The sequence below is a fragment of the Gymnoscopelus braueri genome, assembly GCF_963280865.1.
Source record: "Gymnoscopelus braueri genome assembly, chromosome: 5".
Taxonomy (NCBI): domain Eukaryota; kingdom Metazoa; phylum Chordata; class Actinopteri; order Myctophiformes; family Myctophidae; genus Gymnoscopelus; species Gymnoscopelus braueri.
In genome coordinates this window covers 31174493-31200784 of record NC_137606.1, presented here as the reverse complement: position 1 = coordinate 31200784, position 26292 = coordinate 31174493, and the positions used below count along the sequence as shown (strand labels likewise).

General features: G+C 41.5%; 1 protein-coding gene across 1 annotated transcript in view; it reads right to left on the bottom strand.

Moving 5' to 3' along the window:
- Positions 1-26292, bottom strand: part of LOC308086198 (neurobeachin-like) — a gene marked incomplete at its 5' end in the record, with an annotated part of 275853 nt that overhangs the window by 216453 nt on the left and 33108 nt on the right.

Sequence of the window (26292 nt, the reverse complement as noted above, 5' to 3'; positions counted from 1 at the left end):
CAAAAGGTAATCATCTCTTAAGGCTGGAGCAGTCTACCGATTATTCATTCCCACCAAGTGTACTGAAAATTTGCCCATCCGTTCTCAAGTTAGCCATTCTCAACAGACAGACACACATGGATAGGTCTGATTACAATACCCTGGCATACATTGCTGCAGGCAGGGTAATTACCTACAGTAATTACCTACTGGAAATCAAGTCAAAAGGGTAGTACTGTGTACAAAAAAGGCTGTTTCTGAGAATGAACACAACACAGTAGATTACAGATTTGAGAAGAAAAATGTTTTCTGAAGACTACATTCAGCTGGAAGATATGAAAATAAGCGTTAATTGTCATTACCATCAATCTACAACCCCATTATTCTTTGTGGCTCATTCATTCAACTCAATTTAAATTTAGTGATACGGTACAGAGCCATATTACATTCTTATTTTTCATTAGATGATTGCTTGATAAATTAAGTCTTCAAACACAATGTTGTGTGTTTGTGACCGTCTGTGTGAATGCGAGAGAGATCAGCAAAATAAACAGTCAGACAGACAGCTGACTGACCACATGAAAGCCGACATCAGAGTCAAGCCATCCTCCTATAATTTGACAAACCTCAGTGGTCGACCGACCGACCGACGGTGGTGAGAGCAAAACTGTGTGCCCGGTTCTCCTCACTGGCTGGAGCAATTGATCTGAATTTGCACACAGCCATTGACCATTACGATCTGAACGCAACTGCGAAGCCCGTTTCTCAATTTCATCATATCTCAGCTGTTTATTAGCGTTTTAAAAAACAACGGGAGATCAAACTGCGCATGTGTGGACCGGCCGCGGGGGAGGTGGGGGACGCTTCGCCACCGTTACATTACACGATGTCACGCCGTAAACAGACTGACTTAAGGTAGACCATTAATTCCACACAGAGCTAATGTGACACCAACTCATGCCCTCTGTCTCATGCAGAAAGCGCACGCAGACAACGTGCTTAAACTTAAAGGGGGGGGACACGCGACAGGATGCGCAATAACCCCACATTTGCAACTACTTTCGCCTGCGCACTTCACCGGGTATGGCCTAGTGAGGATAATTTCCCAGACAAGGTTGACAGAGGACACATATTGCTACCTCATCTGATCCCCCTGGCCTCTTCTGCACGCTGGACTACAGCCTGCATCTCACCATGCAACAGACAGAGCCATACTTCTCCTTTGTTAAATGTCTGGGTGTCTGCTCCACAAGTTGTCTGGGTGTCTGCTCCTCAAATGTAAAAACTTGTTTCATTTCTAAGAGGAAATAAAAGAGCAATTTATCCATGCTTCCATGCAGTCTTTGGTGCAAAGTCCCAGCTCTACCACAAGGCCACAAATAAAAGCAAAGAATAACAACAAAAAACAAACTAAAATAGCAATAACAGGCGGCACGGTGGCACAGTCGGTAGTGCTGTCGCCTCACAGCTAGAAGGTCCTGGGTTCGATTCCCGCAGGGGACGCTGTGGGCGCTGGGGGCGTGTTCTCTCCTCCGCGTCATCAGTGCCCATACCCTAGGTGGGGTTGGCGAAAGGGCCTTTCTGTGTGGAGTTTGCATGTTCTCCCCGTGTCTCCTAGGGTAGGTACCCTCACAAAAACATGCAGTAATCCTGGTCACTATACTGCCTCCCCCTGGCCAGCCGGGGCGCCTGATGGAGGGGAAGGGAACTGGTTGGAATAACGTGTTCCTTCCACGCGCTACGTCCAACCAGGGAAACTCCCCCCTGTCAGGTGACAAGAAGGTCAGTTGGCTCTCATGCATTGAAGGAGGCATGAGCTCGGCCCTGGCCTCCCTAGGTTGGCAGAGGGAAGGTAGTGCCCAGGATTACATAGACAATTGGCACTGGGTGTAAAAAATAGGGTTACAAAATCGCGGGATCATACTGTAGGGATGTGTTAAAGTGACCAAAATGAAATTTGATTACAATAATTCTATTAATAATCATTATTCGAATATTCAACCACTTTTAGAGCATGGTCAATCCATTTTTGCGTATTTTTTATATCAAAAGTAAAATTCATTTTTATCACTTCCATTTTAACATTTAACATTTTAGCATTTTTAACGCAAAATAGAGAATAAATAACTATTACGCCCACACTACTAGGTATCCTCTAAAATGTAGTTACTATGGGCAGGGTTTGGATGACAATATAGCCTTTGCAACAGATTCTTTTTTTATAAACAAAAAATAATAATATATACATAATTTTTTTTCTTTCCTAAAAACGATTATTCGATTATTCTGACCCATCCCTAATATACTGTATATATATATATCTTGCTGCTCTGCTCATGAGGCCTCCGTTGACCAAGTCTGAATTGTTTCATTCAACTGACTGCTGGAATCATTTCTAACTCACAGAAAATTACAGCCAATCAGCAGTCCCTCGACAAGTACTAGAAAGCCTATATTGAGATATATTTAAAAGGAAGGGAATAAGAACTCACAGCAGCATAGAAACATGGCCTGAATACAAATATCCCCCACAGTCAACGGAGTAGAAACCCTAGAAACCCTCACCTGGGAGAGGCACGAACCCCAGCTGTTTCAATCATCCCGTGCACTTAGCTAATAAATCACAAGGAAGATGACATGCAGTGACTCCCACAAGGCACAGCATGTACTATTCGTGTACATGAACAATGCTACATTGAATCCAATATGTATTGCTCAAATTAGCAGTACTCTGAGCATCACCTTAAAACAGCAATAAAAGATAATATACCACATGAATGTAATCAACCTTTCTTTTAATATACCACCTGAATGTGATCAAGCTCTGTGAGAGGCTGTTTGTTCGCAAGGTCAAACCTGAGCACAAACGAGCATTGGGATTCAATGTAGCATACTATTCAAGCTGTACGTACGCTCAGCCTTTTCTATCGCACATTGACAATCTTGCACTTGAGCCCCCAACGGAACCCGATTGAGTTTGTAACCTGCATATATGGCAGTAGCCATTCTGTTATGTAATAACCCCTTGGTGTATACCTAGCCTGGTTCCAGACAAATCTGCTTTGGAGAAAAAAAAGTGCCCTGGGCAGATTAGGTCTGGTCCTCCCTCCGAAGTTCTCCTCACTGGCTGGAGCAATTGATCTGAATTTGCACACAGCCATTGACCATTACGATCTGAACGCAACTGCGAAGCCCGTTTCTCAATTTCATCAAATCTCAGCTGTTTTTTAGCGTTTTAAAAAACAACGGGAGATCAAACTGCGCATGTGTCGAATCCACACACCCACTCGGTTACAGTGTTGTTGCCGCCTGCCTCGCCTGCCTCAAGCGCACACACACACACACAACGTGCTTAAACTTAAAGGACTTTAATTTACGCGCGTGTACACAGAAAACATTCTTCAGGATCTGTGTGTGTGTGTGTGTGTGTGTGTGTGTGTGTGTGTGTGTGTGTGTGTGTGTGTGTGTGTGTGTGTGTGTGGGGGTGTGTGTGTGTGTGTGTGCCACGCGACCGAACGGTTGTGTGTGTGTGTGTGTGTGGGCCGCCACCCCTTAAATCCGACCGCCACAATATATATATATATTTTTTTTTTTAATCATGGACATATCTGTGATTGGCAGGTAATGTGTTAAGTAAGAAGTGTGAGTACTTCCTCCACCACTGTCTTTGTTGTTATATATGACAGTTTGTCTATACTACTTGGTCTAATAAAAGTATATTTTCCTAAATCTGGAGACAATTCATATGTAAACTATACAGATATTTTCCTGCTCATTACTGTGCACATGTACTATATAAGTATTTGTGTTTGAGCACAAATATGCATTTTGAGAACCGCGCGCAGGCCAAATTATTTCGGCGTGCGCACGCCGAAATCCTCCCCCACACCTTCCCCACATCCTCCCCCACACCGCGCATCCTCCCCCACACCTTCACCTTCTGGCTAGGGGAAACACTGCTTAACTCAATGTGGCGTTTATAGACCATGGATTGTTTTCTATTTTACGTTGTGTATTTGTTTTGTTTTTTGCTGTTTTCTTTGTGTGTGTGGGTTGTTTGTTTTTGTTTTGTTTTTTTGCTGTTTATATCTTATTCAATTTATTATTTTCTTTTTTTCTTTTCTTTTTCTTATTTGATATTTATCTATCCTGTTATCCTCATTTTCTTGACTGTTTTGAGATACCTTGTTTATTTTCTTCAGTAATGACTATATGTATATATACCTGTGAGTATGTAAAAAAAATGATTCAAAAAAACTATGTACGCTCACAATTCTAATTATATGTGACTGACTGGCAATCCTCAATATTAAATGTAACTTAAATGTAATATTGAGCCCCCAGAGGCGCCACTGACTGCACTTCCTGGTCAGCATGCTTGTTTGATAAAGAACATGTTTCTAAGCACAGACTGTGTCTGAAACAAGGTGCAAAAGGCTTGATACAGAAAATATGGCCCTCAGTTGCTACCCAGACACTGGCTGACTGTATTTCAGAACTACGGACAGCGCCACTCCTCTAGAAATGTGACATGTTGTATCCTCATACTGTACAACAGTTAAGCAGTTTGATCTTTGTAATTGTAGCATGTCTGACACCGTTTACCACAAATTCTCCCATGCATTCCAAACCAAGGCCTGTCATGTTAAGCAGCCACTGAACATGGAATTCTTGCCTTCATCTGCGTTCAGTCCTCTTCTTCATAGCCACCTGGTTGATAAAAAAAAGACAATCTTCTGGCAAATGGAGAAGGGACTTTAGGATAGGACAGATAGTAAAGACCACATTGCTCTTGTTAAACTCGACTACTTAATCACACCTATTAGCTGGCCACATCCAATAAATGGTGGAGCTAGACTCTCGGCAGGAAAAGCACTTTGAGGTCCAGCATCAACCTACTTCTCAAGCTGACTGGCTGTTTCCCCCCAAATCCATGTTCCCATTCACAGCTTACTGTGGAGATAAATACAGGCTTTTTTCCGTATCTGGTGATTTGTATCATGTGGTCACTTCTGCTCAACACCTTCAATCCCTCTGCTTACTCTCACACCCCCATATCTTGCCCTTAAGCCGCTGAATGTCTAGAATTGTCAAACAGGTGTGCTCACCTTGCCTGCGGGTGAGAATAAGAAAATCGAAAGACAGCATTGCGGGAAATAAAAACTGCCCGAAAGGGAAGAGGGGGTAGAAAACCCTGGAAGCATGGCGGTTGGCACTGCTGGGCTCAGAGCACACTTTAGGGATTAGAGCATATCAGATTTCGATTTTAGTTTTTCAAGTTGAACCATTTTGTAGAAAAACATATAATATAAGAGATAATGTTCAACATTTTGATATTGTCCATTTAACCACTTGAATCGCAGCATGCCTACTCTAGGGGGAACGTTCAGCATAAATAGCCAATCGTGTCGCAGCGGGCGTGTGTTGAGCTTGTAGAAGGGGTATTTTTGGCGAAGAGATTTGGTGTAGATGGAAAAAAGTGGTCTGAGTACAGTTGTAACTCAAGTCTGTTTCACTAAGACTAGAAAGTTTAAGTGGTTAATACAAGTAAGACGCGCGAACGCTGGAAGCGAACGCAGCCCTATTTTTTTTTTGTCTTTTTGAAATTGTTATGTTGTGTATTTACGGACTTCCGTGTTAATAATCGGTGTTATTTCACCGTGATGGGGAGAGCGTAGAGAGAAAGTGACGTGACTGCCTCCGCCTCGTATTGAAGTTAATGGGGGGGATATGGTTCTCCTATGCTCCACTCTGACATCTGTCAGCAGGCAATGAGAGTGTGAGTCACATGGGGGCGCGTCTGTCAGCAGCCAATGAGAGCGCGAGTCACATGGGGGCGCGGCTGCACACATACTGCACACAGAGAGACACACACACAGACAGAGACACACACACCCCGAGCACGGTGTCATAGTAAGCTGCACTTGGACGGAGGCGCTCCTTCCGCGTTCGCAATAAAAACAGATGGCCAGTAACTCTGGGGTGGCTAGGTTGGGAGCTTGAGATAAGCACAGTTAATGAGACAGAACAAGTTATAGAAACTATTGATTGATGTATTAAGACTACAAAAGCTAAATATTACACAGAGTGCCATGGTTAGCTCTCCCCACCATCCTACCCTAGTAAACCATTAACCAATAGAGGATATTGGAATAAAAAATAACCATTAATAATGAAATACTGATATATTTTTCTAGCTTAAACCTGATTGACAAGTTATTCCAAATCTGTTATTTCCATCAAGAATTGCAGTTGTACGACAAAGGATAAATTAGCCTATAGGACCACTGAAAGCAAGAAACACCTCTCTCAATCTCAGTCTCAACTCATGCCAGAAGTTAACCATAGTTCTATAAATCTCTCCTAATTAAGCACATTAGCTGGTGTGCAACAGTTGTGAGTGAGCATTAATCCCTTTGACCTTGAGACATCATTTGGTTGTAAATTGCGATCGCATTACGGGCACAGCAGAGCAGCACAGCACCACACACATATAGACTGGCCAAGGCAGAAAGCTGGAGAAGCCTAAACAGTGTGAGCCATCTGAAAAGGTGATCTGTGTGCACTGTCCTTTCCTACTGGTCATACAGTATTTGCTCTGTTCCTGGTGTCTTATAAATCCTGTCAAGAAAGGCAAACGCACATTCTGCCACTACTAGGCTAGGGCTATATCTAGAGATGAGCATTTCTGGAAATCTAAGGCTGTAAAATACACAGCGGGACACACAAAGAGAGGTAGAAGTGGGGGGGGGGGAGCAGGAGAGTAGTTTAAAGGCCCATACACAAATCTGTTTGATGAAAGAAAAAATGTACACACTGTGACTGCAATGCAGGCACTAAAGATAAGGAGACATCAGCAGCATGAAACAAAAACAGAGATGACTAGAAAAAGTGCTCCTCGGAGCACAGGTCTCCCACCAGGTCAGGTACGTTATTGTGGCCTCCTGGTGGCGCTATAATGGGCCAATGTGAAAAAGGGTGCCATTTCTTCTTAGGGCTTTCACGGCAAACGGACACTGCATTCATGATTTGAGGCATTTTGTTCCAAAAATGTGTTATGCTAAATTAGACCTGCTGGTGGCGCTATAATAGGCCAATGTGAAACGGGTGGCATTTCTTCCTCGGCACTAGTGGGAATGTGCATGTGAAATTTCACGGAAATGGCAAGCTGCGTTCATGATTTGAGGCATTTTGTTCAAAACGGACCAATCCTGCAAACTTTGGAAGCCAACCTTAGCCAATGAGGATGGAATATGGAAAATCGGACAGATCCGTGTTGATCACATGACTATAGAGATACTGTGTACCGATTTGCATGACGTTTGGATAAAATCTGTAGGATTACTATAAAAAAAAAAAAAATGCACAAATCGGCCTCCTGGTGGCGCTATAACAGGCCCATGTGAAAACGGGCAGAGGTTATGAATTGGCATCCAGAGAGTGTGTGTGCACAGTTTCGCAGCGACCAGGCCAACGGTGCCGGAGATTAGCTGCTAACGGACGGATAGGACACACAGACGGACACACGGACGGACGGACAGGGTGCAAACATACTCTCTCGCCATGCCTTTCGGCCTGGCGGAGACAATAAGACCTAACATTCAGAAGTGAAGAGAAGATGGAAAGAGAACATGAAGATGAAAAGAGCAGGAGATTAAAAGGCTCTTCTATCTGTCCTCCACAGGTCATCCAAGTGGCTCCTCTTTGTCAATAGCCAGACGGAGAGGGGGACAAGATTAAACACAAGGATCAGTATCCATGATGCTGCATGAGGCTGAGGGGAATGCTGCAGCACCCTGCATCCTACACACTTACTGCAGCCTCTAACTGCTCACAACTGTCCAATGACACTACAGTACTCATGCCCTCTGTGGCCATGCACAGCTTAATAAACTGTTAATTCAATGTACATACTGCATATGAACTCTGGCACACTGAGCCAATTTCTCTTTGTAGTATAGCTAAAATATACCTTTTTGACCGTCATGTCAAATGCAATGCTAATGTCACATTGATCAGTGACATTCTCTGAGATACCAGAAGAATAACTGTGATGATCAGCCGAGATACTGGACCTATGGTAGTGATGGGAATTGTCCTGGAAATGATTTGTTCACCGTTTAATGTGTCCAAACAAAGTTGTTGGAAATGCGTTGCCAACTATCAGTCCGTCGTGGAAAGAGCCCGCCCTCCTCACATACTTCAGTACAGTGAGGAAAGAGAAACGAGAGGACTATGAAAATGAGCTCATTTGCTAATTCTGGTTTACATTGATGTGGAAACAAAAATGTTCATTAATGTGCATTGTCTCTCAATAAATCTCTCTCTAAACAAGTGCATGCATGCATGCATGCATGCATAGTCATAGTGACATTTGTTGAGTGCTCCAGCTAGAGTGCTCAATGTATTCCTTCTGACCAGTGAGGAGGTCCTGTACAAAAATGTTGTTCTTTGGTTGACTTTTTTGATTACCGGTACTTTAGTTGCCATTTTTTCACTGGAAAGATTAGCCTCTAAAATACAACCCCGGTAGGTAATTTCCTCTTTGGTTGTGATAAAATTGTCATGCACTTTTACTGTGAAGCCATCGACCTCGCAGAGATTTATTTTGGACCCAAAGAGAATGGATTCAGTTTTGCCCAGGTGTAATGATAGCTTGTTAGCAGATTTTACAGAGTTCAGAGCTAAGGGTTTTTTCGACCTGCAATTTGTCCTTGTCCGAGACCAGGAGAGCCGAGTCATCCGCCAACAGGAACAAATTGCAGTCACAAGCTGATGTTATGTCGTTTACATATTAGGAACAGTAAAGGCCCAAGTATGGGACAGGGTTCCGTTCACCTCCACCACCTGTTCTTTCCCCTCCAGATAGGATTGCATCCAGTTCACTGATTGATTTAGCTTTTCAATCAATATAGAGTGATTTATGGTGTCAAATGCCTTTTGGAGGTCCAGCATGACCATGCTACAGTATTTGCCCACGTCCACCTCATATTTGATTTGGTTGTTCAAATAGCCAGATTGGAATTCGTACATTAGTTTTTTTTCAGCAAGATACTTTTCAACCTGTTCATAAAAAAAAAAAATCACCAGATGTCACCATGGTGAGTTTAAAATCATCTTTGCGTACACCTAGATTTTTGTAGATGTTGTGATGAGTGTGAACGCTGCATATCGTTCCCTGGAACGGATCACCGTACCGGTACCCGGGAACTCCTGGGGAGGTAGTCTGGGGTCCGTTTGATGCATACTCAGGTACGGAACGCTGCAATGTGAAAGCAATCCGTACCAAAAGAAGGAAGTGGACTGCTAATCAACATATATCATTTATATATTTTTATAATGACAAATTATTTTACACAGGTTATACCTTTTGATAGTTCTATGTTGACAAGAAATAATAATCCTGCTAGTGTTTGAGTAGCGCGAACGTGAAAAAACAAACAGAAAACACATGTGTAGCGAGCGCTGCCGCTCGGATAAAGATACCAAGGATTAGTCTGTGACGTCACTGCTAAGACACCAAGGAATGCGTCAGTGACGTCACTGTCATATGATAATTACAGACAACGTTAGATGTTTCAAAGACACTGCTTTGGTTGTGTATTGTTGTTCTGTTAATATTATAACTCAAGACAACGTCAGGAACAGTCAAACTTTATTATTCACTCTAAACATTGACAAGTGTTTTTCTGTGACATGACATTCTCTATCTCCCAAAGCCCCATAGTCAACAGCGCCCCCATGAGACACATAAGTACCATTACAGTTGAATGAAGTGTACTCGGGTACGGAAGAATCTTGGCCAATGTGAATGCTGGCGAACAGGGAGAGGGCAATCGTACTTGGGAACGGTTCGAATCAATCGGACCCAGTCTGAATCCGCCCTATTAGTTCTACATCACCATGTTTCCTGTTTGTAATCATCCCTGCCATGTGTATTGTTCAGTCTTGTTCCCCAGTTAGTCTTTGTCAGATCTATGTGTGAGCACCCATCTTCATTTAGATGTGTCACCTGCAACAGTAAACACCCAGTCTTGGATTTTGATCACCACCTGATGCCTCATGCATTTGGGTCCTCACCACACCAGTATGTAACAGACATGCGTTTGGGTCATCACCACACCAGTAAGCAGCACATTTGTAAGGCTGATATTGTCCGTTACGATATAATGAATGATTAATAATTAATGTTGCATCCCTAACCTATATCAGGCAATAGTATAGTGTTCTTTCTGCTAAGATCACAATGAAGAACCCCAGAATATCTTACCCATCTCTACCCAAGGTTCCCAATTTTTAACCTGCATTGTCATTTGTTAATGGAGACCAACCTGACCAGATCTCACCCAGACATCGAAACCACCGTTCTGACCAAACACTTCACAACCAGAGGTGTTTGGCGGCACTCTGTATACGGTAGGTCTAGAAACCATTCATTCCTATAACACTCATGCAGTTGTGTACTCACCACACCAGCACATAACACAGTAAGCCTGCTCCAATATGGGGAATCAACTCTACTGCCTAGAGGGCATGTGACATTAAATGCTTCAAATCCTTGCTTCCCTTTCTCATCAACAAGCATCCTTCCACTGACTACACAGTACCCTTTAAATGTGTCATGCAGGGTAAACATTGCCCATTCTGATGAGCACAGTGATTATGGCTGTTTAGAGCCATAATTTCAGACCCCCAGTTTGATATCCCACGGACACCCATTTGACGCTATATTTATCTTCTGGGACCCCTAACTGTACAATTCTCAGTGATCATTTGAGTATCATTTGACAACGCTGAGGAAGACCTGTTAGGTTGAAACGCGTCTGTTCTTCTGTCCGTGGAGAGGTGAATAAACTAAGTGAAAGGGACAATTATTTTGTGCTGGCTATTTTCTCACCTTCATTATATTGTTGAGCCGTGCACCTGGACGTTTGTCTAATCGGGAGTGTTGCAGGTATTCTGCTTTGCAGTGCTTTCTATCATTTATGAGTATACAAATGAACCCATAAGGGTGGACCCATAAGGGTCTGTTTGTTTCCATTTGTACGCTCTCAGGGTAACCGACCTGTAAGAGTCCAATTGGTTCCTACAGTAGCTATCAATAATTTAGCTGGAGACTCCCCTGGAACTCACTCAAGGAGTGCGTTCCAAAATCACTATCTACCATTGACTGAGGGAGATATGTGATTTTGGAATGTAACAAGCATTCTGATAGGCTGAGGACATAGGCAATAAGGCAGGGTGAATCAGTGTTAGGAGAGTAGGCGGAAATCACAATTTGGCCAAAATATGACACAGGCAATTATGCGATGAGGCTAACAAAAAATTGTTTTTACAAATTAGCTGTAGTAGTACATATTTTTTAGTACATACAATATTTTAAAGCAAACCATTTAATATATCTGCATTAGAGAATAAAAAACAATGCTGTAAATGGCCAAAATTTTCTGGGGGAACCATGCACAAAAATCTGGGCAGGTATCATTTAGTACCCAATGAAAGCCAAAATCATAATGTAGCAGTCTAAGGCCAACTCTTTTTTTGCTTTTAATGACAAACACTGGACACTGGACTAAAAAAATAAACTCACCAAACATAATTGTCTACTCCATCCTTTTCAAGCCATGTGTGTTCATCCGAATGATTGCAAAGTAATTATGTTGATTTCAAAGTTTCAAATTGCAATATTTTGTGGCTGGAACATGGGCATATTGTGCAACTTTGTATAATTGTACAATTAAAATAGCTGGATGAAAGCAAAAAAATCACCCGTCTGATTGAGGCGGAACAGTGTTATATGTACCTGCTGAAACATTGGCATGTAGCTAGTAGTTTATAGCTAACATAAAACTATTAAGCATTCAGAGAGTTCATGATAAAATTCAAAACGATCTATAAAAAAAGGTTAATTAACCAATAGGAAAAAACTAAAACAGAGTGCCATCCATGGACAGTGGATGCTTCCCAAATGTGTGTGTCCAGCGGTGTGTAAGCCATATTCTTTGTGATATGCATTTTAGATGTTGACATCTGATCACTTTTTTGTTCATTTAGTACTTTTCATTCATTTAATTTTGAGCTAAGAATTTAACTAAAAGTCATTTAAATTTTCACATCCTTATTTTATTCTATTAATCTATCCACACATGTCCTATAGGGAGCTTACTGGGGAAACAAGAATATGCAAAGTGTGGGCATCAGTTCCAGTTGTCATTCATTCAATTCATTTCGGTGATCCGTGTCAGTAAATAATAATGTGGGAACACAACCGGACTGAAAATAAATCAAAAAGGGTCATATTAGTCAGCCGTTGACCGCGTATCACACAAGACGTGGGTTCTACCAATAATGACAGCTGTCATTCAGACAGCGGGCTGTTCATGTTGCAGGAGGACGCTCCTGCAGTCATGCAGCTGCAATTATTTGGAAGGTTAGTCATGTAAACAGGATTATGACTTATCCTACATGTTTTAGATGTACCTCCACACAGCTGATTCAAATTAATGATTAATGCGTTATTATCAAGCCCTGAAGTTGCTTAACTTGTATCACGATACAAGTAAGAGAGATGTTGTACTATACTGTATGTATCAGCATGATAATCACAAGTCAAGTGTGATATTGCTTTTATAAAACAGTTTATGATTTTCACTATGCTTTCATAATTTATTGAGCTCCACCAACATTATATTTCATTCCATCTACAAAAATGTTGCAAAGACTAACAATCACACAGAGTTTGGTAATAACCGGAAATAATAACCAGTGCTTTTGTGCTGTACAATATATCAACACTCATGGAATACCTACTTGCACAATCAAATTACTCAACCAGAACCAACTATTGTATAATAGCCATTTAAAAATGATAGACAAAGTGATAATCTGGCCAAATATCAGAGAATACAGTGTATCTGTGTTGGCCGTGCTTGTGCTTGAGAAGTGATGCACCATGGTGTTATGTGATAAGCAGGTTGTTGGGATTGAGATGGGGTGCTGTACAATGTCCTCCCACATAAGCACTGCAAATGGTTTTGCAAAGTCCTGTAAATCAGTTATTCCTAAGGGACCAGTCGAAATTTACATAAGGGGGGGCATGGAGGAAAATAGGGGAGGGTCATGCCTTTCTAATTTTGGTCCAAGGGAGGGTCAGCTAATTTTACTTTGAATCCAAGGGAGGGTCATGCAATTTTGAATTGATAAAATAGTCCGTTTTTTATATACCTTTTTAGTACAGCAGAACAGTGGTCAATATCCCCTCTCCATTTCAAAGGATACAAAGAATTCAAATCAAGTAACACCTTGTCTATTTAGAATCAATGACGGTCGTTAACAAGCCATCAACGCACAGCGAGTGTGAACGACCCAGTCAAATCTATTCAGCGTCTTAACGATGGTGGTTGAACAATTAAGCAAAACTTCAACAGGCGTTATTGGAGAGATGCATTATAAATAGGCCTACTATAACTGGATATTCATAATCATTTGAAGTAATTCTGTGCATGTGATTAATGTGGATCTATATGGACAGTTGTGTATAGATGCAAGCTCCACAAGTAAAACCAGAAGCATCAGGCCATAATTGATAGCCTAATTTGTTTTATGTAGGCAACAGTGTAGTTGTAGTCACTGTAGTTAATAATTAAAAGGGCAGAGTGACAAAAGTTTTAAACTACTGGTTACCAAATATTCAACTTTCTTCAATCTGACCAGGATTCAATGGGTTTCCCACATGTAAGATGAGAACACTATCCATTCTGCTACCACTACTACAGATACACTGTGCATTTAGCAAGACTGACTACACTACAGCAATGTTCTAATCAATGTGGAAAGCAAAACATTGGACATATCAGTTTTAAATGTCATGTTGTATTTGATGGGGAGGGTTAGGGTTGTCAAGAATTTCACAATACGATACATGATGTTGGGCATGATATCGATATGATATATTATTAATGTTCTTTTCTCATGTATCATCAACATTGGCCATCATCTTATAAATAACGTTATAAAGCAAGTTAGAAACAATTACAAAGTGCTTTGTACACAAATAATTACATTTGTGCAAGCTTAATGGAGAAGTGAAGTTCTCACTAACTATAAACCCATTGTTTCAGAGGACAGATAGACACTAATATAACAAATATAATATAATATAAGACTGCATAACTATAAATTCCACAAACCTCATATTTTTGTCATCTGGACTTTACCAACCAAGTGCAGCCTAGTTATTTCCAACAGCTAAAAAACATCTATAATACCAGATACAGTATAATACAATCTTAGATTAGATGTAGGCCTATTTGAGAGTGCAGATGCATGTCACATTAACGAGCGTCAACGAGCATCAGCTGACACACAACACCTCCCCTCTGCAGTGCTTTAAACTGAAAGTGACTGACTGGAGTCCGTTTCATTTCTCTCCAAAATACCTTGAATATGATGGAGGACATGATTAATAATTACTATGATTATGATAAGCTTTACATTTCATATCATACAGTAAAAACTCCTAACTTTCACCGGCAAAAAAAAAGAAAGTGTTTTTTTTTTTATTAAAAAAACAATTAAAATAATATTACGATACAGTATGACATCATGACAATACCTATCATCACATTTTAATACCACGATAGGCTATATCGTGACACAATATATCGTGACACTTCTAGGCGGGGAGGGTTACTCTTTTTTTTGTAATCACTTGGGGAGGGTCATTGATTTTTTTTTTTGTCAAAGGGAGGGTCATGGCATTTTAGATCAGGGCACATACATTTCCTCCATGCCCCCCCTTATGTAAATTTCGACTGGTCCCTAAGTTTATAATTACTGGTGAGTCCATCAGATTTAATCACATAAAGCCTAGCGTCCGTATTCTGAGGGCAAACATGCTGAGAAGATAGCAAATCTACAACCTCACAACCTCACAACGCATCGCAACAAGATATATCAGCTATTTTCAGCAAAAATGTAGAGGGGGGAAAAAGAGTGGACCTAGTATAAAGCCCACCCTGGGGGACTACTGTCAATGAAGTTGATAGGATTTAAGTGGTTTTCTCTGCCAGGCCGACAGGCCAGGAGGCTGAGATATGTTTTTGCCCCAGTCCTTGAGTCCTTCTCCCTGTCCTCTCGGACACCACTGGACAGATCGGCATCAAACTTTACATGCACACTCCCAGTAGGCCAAGGAATAAATTTGTCTACACCAGGCCGAAAGGCATGGCGAGAGAGTATGTTTTGCCCCCTGTCCGTCCGTCCGTCCGTGTGTCCGTCCGTCCGTCCGTCCGTCTTTCTGTCTGTGACCAGCTAATCTCCGCCACAGTTGGCCCGGTCGCTGTGAAACTGCGCACACACACTCCCTGGATGCCACAGTAGGACTGCCCCACATTTTTCAGATCAGCCTGTCATAGCGCCACCATAAGGCCGATTTTTGCAAAACATTTTTTTTTGAAAACGGAGCGCTCGTTTTAGGCGTGGGCCTAAAACGAGCGCTCCGTTTTCAATTTCCCTGGAATGCCAATTTCCCTGTGACACACACATATATATATATATATATATATATATATATATATATATATATATATATATATATATATATATATATATATATATCTTGATCGTATCGTTTGCGTATCGTTTACAGAGTAGACGAATGTTCCCTGGGGTTATACTGTGTGTTGTTGTTGCACTCGTGCTGTACGTGCAATTTCTATTGAATACTAATTAAGTGGGCAATAACCAAGCCAGGCTATATCTATTGTTAAGTAAACGTGTTGACTACTTCGAAACTCCCATGGGCAGCGATCATTATCACCTGAATAGGCTGCTATACCATTGAAGTGAACCTTAATTGCTACCCCCAGCCCCCCCATTTTGTCACATTTTCGCACAGAACATACTACGTATATAACGTGTATTCGTAGAACACACTACTGTACTGGTCAATACCCAGAAACAAAAGGTCATGTCTTGTCCGGCTACTATTGGCCAAGAACAGCAGGACATCAAGCGTGCCTCAGATAAACCACAATTACCATCACTAGACCATACCCGTCGGGGGATATGAGCACCCAAAGTGTGTCATGGTCCGCTTGTTTCACGGATTTGGCAACCCGGGAGCCAGCGAACACAAAAATGCTAATAAACAGCTGACATTTGGGGAAAGCGGAAAAACAGGCTTCGGTGTTCCATGCACATGGTAATGGTCAATGGCTGTGTGCAAATGCAGATCAATTGCTCCAGCCGAGGGGAACCGGGCAGAAGAGTTTTGGGCACACCACACGCACGCACAGAGCTTTGTAGAATTGTAGAGCTTTTAGTAGGGGGTACTAAGTGAAAAATCGTTACGCGGCGGATAAAAGCATGAAATTTGATACAGATGTCCCTTGGGTCATCCTAAAAGGGGTGCCCAAAAAAATCTTAAACAGGAAGTGAGTTATGGACAAAATCCAAAATGGCCACCTAAACTGTTGACCGGTGACTCAAAAGACACCAAAATAATCTCCAAAAAGCATAAAATGTGGCACACATGTCCCTTGGGTCATCCTATGACATCCTAGAAGGGGTGCCCAAAAAATTCTGAAACAGGAAGTGAGTTATTGACCAAATTGAAAATGGCCGCCTAGTGTTGTCGATTGACTCAAAAGACAACTAAAGAATCTCCAAAAAGTATAAAATGTGTCACACATGTCCCTTGGGTCATCCTAAGACATCCTAGAAGGGGTGCCCAAAAAAGTCTTCAACAGGAAGTGAGTTATTGACTAAATTGAAAATGGCCGCCTACAGTGCTGGCGATTGACTCAAAAAGCCTATAGAATCTCCAAAAAGCATACAATTTGGCACATATGTCCCTTGGGTCATCCTAACACATCCTAGAAGGGGTGCCCAAAATAATCTGAAACAGGAAGTGACAGGAAGTGACAGTCACTTAGTGGTAGCAGGGACAACATCTTAACTGTTGTGTGACATACAGGTAGCAGGGACAACATGTTAACTGTTGTGTGACATGCAGGTAGCAGGGACAACATCTTAACTGTTGTGTGACATACAGGTAGCAGGGACAACATCTTAACTGTTGTGTGACATGCAGGTAGCAGGGACAACATCTTAACTGTTGTGTGACTTACAGGCAACAGGGACAACATCTTAACTGTTGTGTGACATGCAGGTAGCAGGGACAACATCTTAACTGTTGTGTGACATGCAGGTAGCAGGGACAACATCTTAACTGTTGTGTGACATGCAGGTAGCAGGGACAACATGTTAACTGTTGTGTGACATACAGGTAGCAGGGACAACATGTTAACTGTTGTGTGACATGAAGGTAGCAGGGACAACATGTTAACTGTGTGACATGCAGGTAGCAGGGACAACATGTTAAAGGGATATTTCACTTTCAAAAAAACTTTGGGTCATTTTATCGTCTACTCAGGCTTTTGTGAGCCCCCCAGACCGTTTTTAAGGGGGGGGGGTGCTGGTGTGTGTGTCTTTGATCTTCTGCTTTCCCGCACAAGGTTGCAACTTTGTTTAATTTCAAGCACGAGAACCTGTCTGCTCCCACACTCCAAGCACGAGAACCTGTCTGCTCCCACACTCTCCTACATTTTTGGGGCATTAAAACGCTATGGAGTTGTGCCCCAATAGAGGGCTTGATCTCTGGTCATATGAAGATTTGTACAATATATTATGTATTGGTAATCATTCATAGGGTCTTTTAAAAGTTTTAGAAAACAATTAAGTATATTTGGCATTGACAATATATCACTTAGAAAAGGATTAATGTGGAAGGTCATCTTATTCAGAGTGGTTTTTAAGACAATTTTGGGCATTTAGAGTTGTTTAAAAAATATTTAAGACATTTTTCATGGGTTATTTTTGCCAAATCCTTTAATATCAGTCTATTTACTATAAATGTAAAAGTTATATTTAGCACAATCAGCCAAAATGTCAGAATTATATCAACTTTTAGGAATCATGGGTCATTTCTGGCGGCCATTTTTGATTTTTCCTTTAAAAAACCCTTTAATGGGTCCAAATTTTTGGGCACCCCTTCTGAGATGATGAGATACATCCTAAAGAGTGCGTGTACCAAATTTGGTGCTTTTATCCGCCGCGTAACGATTTGGCCATTTTTTGTGCTTAGTACCCCCTACTATTTGTAGAATTATAGGATGATGATGGAAAGACACACAGACCATCATGGAAAGACACACAGACCATCCACCATATTATGCAAGAAAACAGTTTTTCCACTGCATCCTTCCTCCATGGAACCTCATTTCCTTAAGTGACGCAACTCCAGAGCATCTTTTCTGTATTCATGACAGCATTCACCGGAAAAAGAAGGTCTTTCTCTTCTTTTGTGAGGATTTACATATAGCTGCAGGTGTAATCTGCGATTCTGGTATGCCAGTTTGAATAATGTATAGCTATATTTTATCTGCAGCAGTCCTGGCTCTGACTAGCTCCTTAATTGATTAGGCGATATAGCTAAGTGGGTAGAAAGTGTCTCTATTGGGGCCCAATACATTTTATCTTTAGCTTATTTTTCATAATAAAATAAAATAAAAATATATATTGAATGGAACATTTTGTTGAGAAAATACAATTAAACCTCTAATTTATAAATGTGATTTTATGTGTTATAGATTGACTCGCAATAATCGTGACAATCGTGAAACCATGATTATTTCTCGGACTATAATCGTACCAACAAAATCTTTCATCGTTACATCCCTATACGGGTAGTCGAATGGAATTGCACAGTCATGATATCACGAGTGGAGGAAGTTGCTATAATATACTTGGTAGAATAGTGGCCCATAAATGGACACTGTAAATGTTTAGCATTGAAAACCAGCTATACTTGCAATGCTCTGGAACCCTTTCAACTGTTAAATAAAGCATCATGTTAGTTCATGCAGGACACAGGAGTCATACACCCCAACTGTAATGAATGACCTGCCAGTCTGTTGATTGAATCAGCGTTTCTAATCAGCCACGCATTTCTACACACCAATCACAGCCCATTCTCACAACAAGGACCATTTAAATAGGGTTCCCTCCTTAAACTGGGAGCAATTCGCTTTACAGGTTGCTAATCTAGTCTGGGTCTAGAGTGGATACAGAGACGGTGTGTGCATGCATTTGTCTGCAGGCTCTAGACTGGATCAAACTGGTTGATTTGGAATAGAAAGTAGGCTTTCCACAGGTAGCAGAGATCAAGTTTCTCCCTCCTACACTTGTTCTCTGCTACACCATTGCTGCCACACGTGGTGCTGCTGATAAATCTTTGCCTCCACTACCCCAGCATCCGTTTTTCTAGTTCAATCTTGCATGGCCCAAAGGTTAAAACTGAAATTCAATTTCTTGCTTTGGGGAGTTTTGGCCCACTCTTGTGCAGTATATCCACAGGGGGATTCTGCACAGCACTCCCTGGTTTATCTTAGCGTGCTGCTTGGATAATTCAAGGAAGCATCTTAAGAGAGGAGCCATCAGTGCCTTGTATAAATGTAGACCTTTTCCATTTGTTGCAATAAAATGGTTAAAACTATGATGAGAATGTTCCTGACGGAACTGTTAAATAAAATGTATATTGATGATGTTAGAAGCCCCTGTCATCACTGTGGAATCCTTGATCAAAACCGTTACTTTTTAGGAAAGATTTTTTTTAAATTGATCCAATGTAGTTATTATTTATTTATTTCCATTATGTGACTAGAACATTAGGGAAGAAAATAGAAAATATCCAGCAAACCTTTTTTCAAGATGTATAAAACAATGTATTGTTTATAAGAATGTAGTCTTGCGTAGCCAGACAACTATTCCACAATCTCCGAATGCTATATAGAGTCTGGAACTAAACTGGCACTTCCGTTCACAAAAATATCTTTTAAAATATCTTTAAATTTTATTCTTTAATTTCCATTTCTGCTAAGCAGCAAGCTAAATATACTTAGATGATTTTGATTTATATTAGGATAAATTTGCGAGACTGTAAAGACGAAACGGAAGTGGAGGGAGGCTTCACATCCGCTTTATATTTTAATCATGATCAGAGCTTCCGAGTCCCAGTCTGTATGACCGGAAACATTTGAAAATTGTGGGAGGCAACAGTCTGGCCACGCGAGACTAATAAGAATGTAATATTATACCAGAAGTATTCTGGTATAATATTATTAGTATTCAGTTTTCTTTCACATTATCATTATAAGAATTTCCAGGCAGAGTTTTAAATGATCTATTGCCAAGTCTTTAATATTCCAGTAACTGTGGCAACTGAGCCAACCATTTTCTTCAACCACTGGGGCAGTATCAAAATGAAAACTCTACTAGAAATGTGCGCTCCTTGGAGTGGAGATCCCTGCCAGCAGCGGCGGACTGGCCATTTGGCGTACCGGGCAAATGCCCGGTGGGCCGCTGGGCCACCCAAAAATAATAATATTTTCGCTCCTGTTTTAGGATTATTACGGTCATTTCTGGGTCGCGCGGCCCAATTATTAGTTACGTTAATGTTTGGGCTGGGATGCTTTCCAGCAGGGGCCTCAGTGCGGCTGCAGAGTTCATGTGCAGGGCTGGGCTGAAACAGTGAAACTCCCCCCCCCCCCGTTGACAAAACGCCCCCCCCCCCCGTTGACAAAATGCCAGGGCTGAATTTCGGTCCCAGTCCGGCACTGCCTGCCAGGTACCCTACCCCAGGGCTGTTGCAATCTGTTATAGCGCCACCATGAGGCCGATTAAAAAATGTGTACGATAGTTCTTCCTTGGCCTAGTGGGAATGCGTGTGCAAAGTTTCACGGCAATCGTCAATCTTGTCAAGCGGAAATGGACGTGGTCTATATGGGCAATTTTTATTGTACCACCGACGGTTCAAGAGTTATAAGCCAAAACGTGAATAGGTCAGTTACAGCGATTTGCGTGAGGTTTTGACTAAATCTGTAGGAGTGGTAGCAAAGAATATGTTTTGCAAACATTGCCCTCATGGTGGCGATAGATTTGGGGCAAAAGTTCTTCCTTGGCCTCACGGGAGTCTGCATGCTAAGTTTCACGCTGATCGGTCCAGCGGTGCCCGATTAGCGGTTGACAGACGGACTCACAGGAGTGAAAACATAATCCCTTCGGTTATCCGGCCTTGGCGGGGATAATCATTTAGTCGGGTAGTGAAAGTAAGGGGTGACTCTTCAGTTCCTTATCTATACTGCTTACCACTGCCCTATCCCTGACAGTCATGCTGGGGAATGTAAAAAGAACTATAAAAAGTGCTCATCGGAGCACAGGTCTCCGCCAGGTCACGTAGGTTATTGTGGGCCAGCAATGTTCGGAATTCGCCAATGATCACTTGACTACAATGTGTACCGATTTGCATGATGTTTGGACAAAATTTGTATGAGTAATCTAAAAAAGAAAAGTGTTGCAAAAAGCGGCCTCCTGGTGGCGCTATAACAGGGCAATGTTAAAATGGTGGCATTTGTTCCTCAACGTAGTGCGAATGTGCGTGCAAAGTTTCACCGCAATCGGACGCTGCGTTCATGATTTACGGCAGTTTGTTAAAAACGGGCCATTCCTGCAAACTTTAGATGTCAATGTTAGCCAATCAGGATGGAATATGAAAATTGAAAAACAGATCAGTTGATCACATATAGAGATTATGTGTACCGATTTGCGTGAAATTTGGAAAACATCGGACGGCTTAATATAAAAAAAAATGGGTTTACATAAGTCGGCCTCCTGGTGGCGCTATAAAAGGCAAATGTGAAAAATGCAGAGCAAAGGTTTTTCCTTGGCTTCTAGGGAGTGCACATACAAAGTTTTACACAGATTGGTGCAGTTATAGGTAAAAACAGGAATCGGTATGTTATAGCGCCACCATGAGGCTGATTTGAAAAGTTTAAAGTGGCTTCCTCGACCTAATGGGAATGCGTGTGCAAAATTTCACAGATGTGCATGCACGTTACACATTAAAGCAGGTGCTTACACATACATGCACGCACGCACGCACGCACGCACGCACACAGTCCATCACATCTTATAGGTAAGGCTATGCTAGAGCTGAGTATTGCCTACAACGGCCACGATACGATACTTATTGCGATACATATTGATTTGGAATAATGACCATGACTACAAGAACTCTTCTTTATAATTCTGAATAACAGAAAAGGCAAAGCCTGAAGTATTGCATGAAAGAACCTACATTTCAGGCCCACAGAGATCTTTCAAGTAAAAAGATATATATTATGTTTCTAATCCCAGAGTTTCTCAAAAAATTCAATTAAAATATTCTCCTTTTTCTCTTTTCTTTGTTTAAGTTAAAATGGCCTTTTCAGTTGTCTCTTGTATTTTTTGTGTTTGTTGCAAACAATGTTGCAACAATAAGCTCATGTCTGAGTCTCAGATGAGCCGTTTGTGTTATGTGGCAGCATAGGTGATGTTATAGTTAAAAATTGCGTCACACACAGCATTTCCTGACATATCGATACAGTAGCTGACAATACAATACATTGCCTTTTTTTCTCTTTTTTTTGCACAGCCACATGGCAGACTGACATAATGTGGGATATACTGCATCCACCCCAATCCAATGTCTGGAGGACTCTGTTAGTAGAATTTTCTCTTTGCAGCAGAGATTTCTAATGAGCTCTGATAGCTCCTCTGAAACAGGCAGAGTAAAATAAAAACCAGAAAGGCCATTCTTCTGGTTTTTATTTCTGAAAGATAAATATACCCTCTTGAATCTTCTCACACACCCATACAAGTACAAGCAGCGGAATGTTGGGCATGATGGGATCAAAGCACAAAGGCACTCAAAGTGATTGATGGTTCTATTATGTTCTTATTTGAATGTAATTACTTGCATCAACAACGTTTGAGTAACTTCATGAAGTGGCACAGCGTGGAAGAGCACACTGTTGCACTCTCTGAAAAGTCTGTAAAGTTATTTAAGGGGGTTTCACAAAATTATCTTTAACAAGGAGTGCAGATGGTCCTCAGTTAGTAGGTTTTATTCAAGACTGTTCAATTATCTTTTTTCTCATTACCTTCACTGGTATTGATCTAGTGGGTTTATCTTTTATGTATCTGTACAGCAATTGGAAAATTGAAAGATACTGAATATTCGCAAAAAAATATTCAGCAGCTTCCTTAAAAATAACAAAACAAATTGGTGCCAGACAAAAAAGAAAGCCAATTTCCCTTTGCAAATGATTTTGTATGAAATCCCCAATTAAATCACATCAAACACAATTTGCCAATTAAAACAGTGGAAGTGCCAATATGGATCCAACCATTGGTCAGTAGTTTGGACTGCATTCTGAGCCATGGATTCAGAGGAGGAAAGTAGGAATTGAAAAATCTTACTTCCTTCTCACAAACTGGAAATGTTCACGAAGTAAGACAAAGAAACAGAGAAAAAACTAACATCATAATAAATGTTTGCAATGATCTTATTATCCATTCTAGGTAATTTTATTTCCTCAAGTACATGACAATACAGTATATGACATGACTTTGCAATCAATATATATTTTTGTATTACATAGTTTTGGGGAATCTTAAAATTAGTTATCTTTCCTAGCATGCGTTCATGCTGTGGCCATCCACTGCACCTATTTCTCCTTGGTGTAAAATACCATGCACACTTTCAGGGAACATGGATACTTTATAGTTTAGTAAATTGGTCAAAGTTGTCCATTTTAATGTTCACCTCTCTTCATTTACATACATTTACATAACATTATATTAACACATAATACATCAATTCAAACTTGAATGATGATGGGCATGAACACATGTCAATTGCTCAATGCTCAGACTGCATTTTGGTCAAGCAAGCCAGATTGCTCCGACATAGCTCAAGGTCCTGACAGCGCCAACAGTGGGGCTTGACCACAGCATGAAGCCACGTAATCTGTCCTAAACAAGAACAGTAACCAGCTCCATATATGCAGGAAAATACAAAACCGCTAGTTAATGTCTAGGGGTAGACATTAAGGGAAATTTGCCACTGGCCCTGTCGCTTTTCAAGATCACTGGCCCCACATTCGTCATGTATTGATTGGGGTTTATGCTGGCATAAATGCAGCATTTACTGTGTACATTACTACTGCAGCTAATCAGATTTACAGAAAAGGCTGATTTAGAGACTGAAGTGTATGATAATGAATTGCTGTGGTACACCGGTGAAAATGTCGATCTACAGGCTCAAAGCAGTGGCGTACCATTTAAAAATGTTTGTGTTATAGAAATGCTTTTTTCCCATGCGCCTTCCTCCGGTCCTGACAGCTGCAACCCACCATTAGTATCAGTATCGGGTCCGATACTCTGCTCATGTACTCATACTCGTAAAAATGCCCGATACAGATCCTGCCAATTAGCACAGACATGGGGGCCACTATCATTTACTTTCCTGCCCTGATTTGTGTTCCCAGTCTGGCCCTTTTCTGTACCACAGGTGTTGCAGTTCAGATGATACTGATAGCTTACGTGTAACATAACAAGTACAGTAACGCTGGACTTATCAACTGTACATTTGGAACATCTGTGATCGGCATACTTTACTGTGTAGAAGGAATGCTGGCTGTTGAGCTGTTCAGAACACCAGTTCTTCACCTCTGCTTTCTCCCCATCTCCCTGTCGATTCTTCACCTTTGCTCTCCCCATCTCCCTGTCGATTCTTCACCTTTTGCTCTCTCCCCATCTCCTCTGTCGATTCTTCACCTCTGCTCTCTTCCCATTACTCTTGTTCTATGTTCCCTCGGTTCTTTTTAAGCTAAAAACAATGACCTCGCCATAACGGGTCAAACTCAGCCTCATAAAGTCGCAGCAAAACACTGGTCCAGCTGAAAACAAGCTGGACTGCCAGAGGTGCTGTGAAATCTTTCTTGCTTACTGAGGTGAAGTTGACGGCTCAGTGGCTCACAGTAGGAGAAATGAGCTACAGTTTTGTGGACAGGGTAGATAAACCCACTTTCACAATGGTATGCAGTGACCGAAACATAACACTGTACCAACAGAAGAAGATTGAGTTTGCAAAACAAATAAACAAACTAGAAAAAGTGCTCCTCGGAGCACAGGTCTCCGCCAGGTCAGGTAGGTTATTGTGGCCTCCTGGTGGCGCTATAATAGGCCAATGTGTTTTGGGTGACATTTGCTCCTCAACATAGTGTGAATGTGCGTGCAAAGTTTGACCGTAATCGGACGCTGCGTTCATGATTTGCGGCATTTTGTTCAAAACAAGCCACTACTGCAAACTTTAGATGTCAATCTTAGCCAATCAGGATGGAATATGATAAATCCAAAAAAATTGGGTTTACATAAGTCGGCCTCCTGGTGGCGCTATAAAAGGCAGATGTGGAAAATGCAGGGCAAAGGTTTTTCCTTGACCTCTAGGGAGTGCGCTTACAAAGTTTTACACAGATCGGTGCAGTTACAGGTTAAAACATGAATCGGCCTGTTATAGCGCCACCATGAGGCTGATTTGAAAAATTTCAAAGAAATTGCATGCTGTGTTCGTGATTTGAGGCATTTTGTTCAAAACAGAGCACTCCTGCAAACTTTGGAAGCCATTTTTTTTTGCCAATCAGGATGGAATATGAAAAATCTGAAAGACCCATTTTGTTTAATGACTATAGAGATACTGTGTAACGATTTGCGGGATTTTTGGACAAAATCTGTAGGAGTACTGTCAAAAAATATGTTTTGCACAAATCGGCCACCTGGTGGCGCTATAAAAGGCCCATGTGAAAAATTTGGGGCAGAGGTTCTGCTGTGGCATCCAGGGAGTGTGTCTGCACAGTTTCACTGCGAGCAAGCCAACGGTGCCGGAGATTAGCTGTACACAGACAGAATGATGGACACACGGACGGACACACGGACGGACGGACGTACGGACAGGGGGCAAAACATACTCTCTCGCCATGCCTTTCGGCCTGGCGGAGACAACAAAAAGCTCATACAAGGCCACTATGACATTTACTGTGTGGTCAATTCTAGCATAGTGCACTTTCCAGAATCCCTGTACAAAGTACAAACCTATTTATCCACAAACTGCTCTTTAATTTATCCACTCACCTCACTCTTCACACTATGACCTTGAACAAAGAGTACAAGCATGTGCTATTTCTTACCAAGGTTATTGACAGCAGCAGGCAATTTCTTGCTTTTTCATTTTCCTGAAGTGTATACAATGGTCAGGTACCTGTGAGACAGGACGGTAAGAACTGGATTGCTAAATGACTATGGTGAACCCTGGACAACGACTACTGGTGGCTGGCTGGAGGGAATGGGATGGAATCAGGTGTCCTGACAACC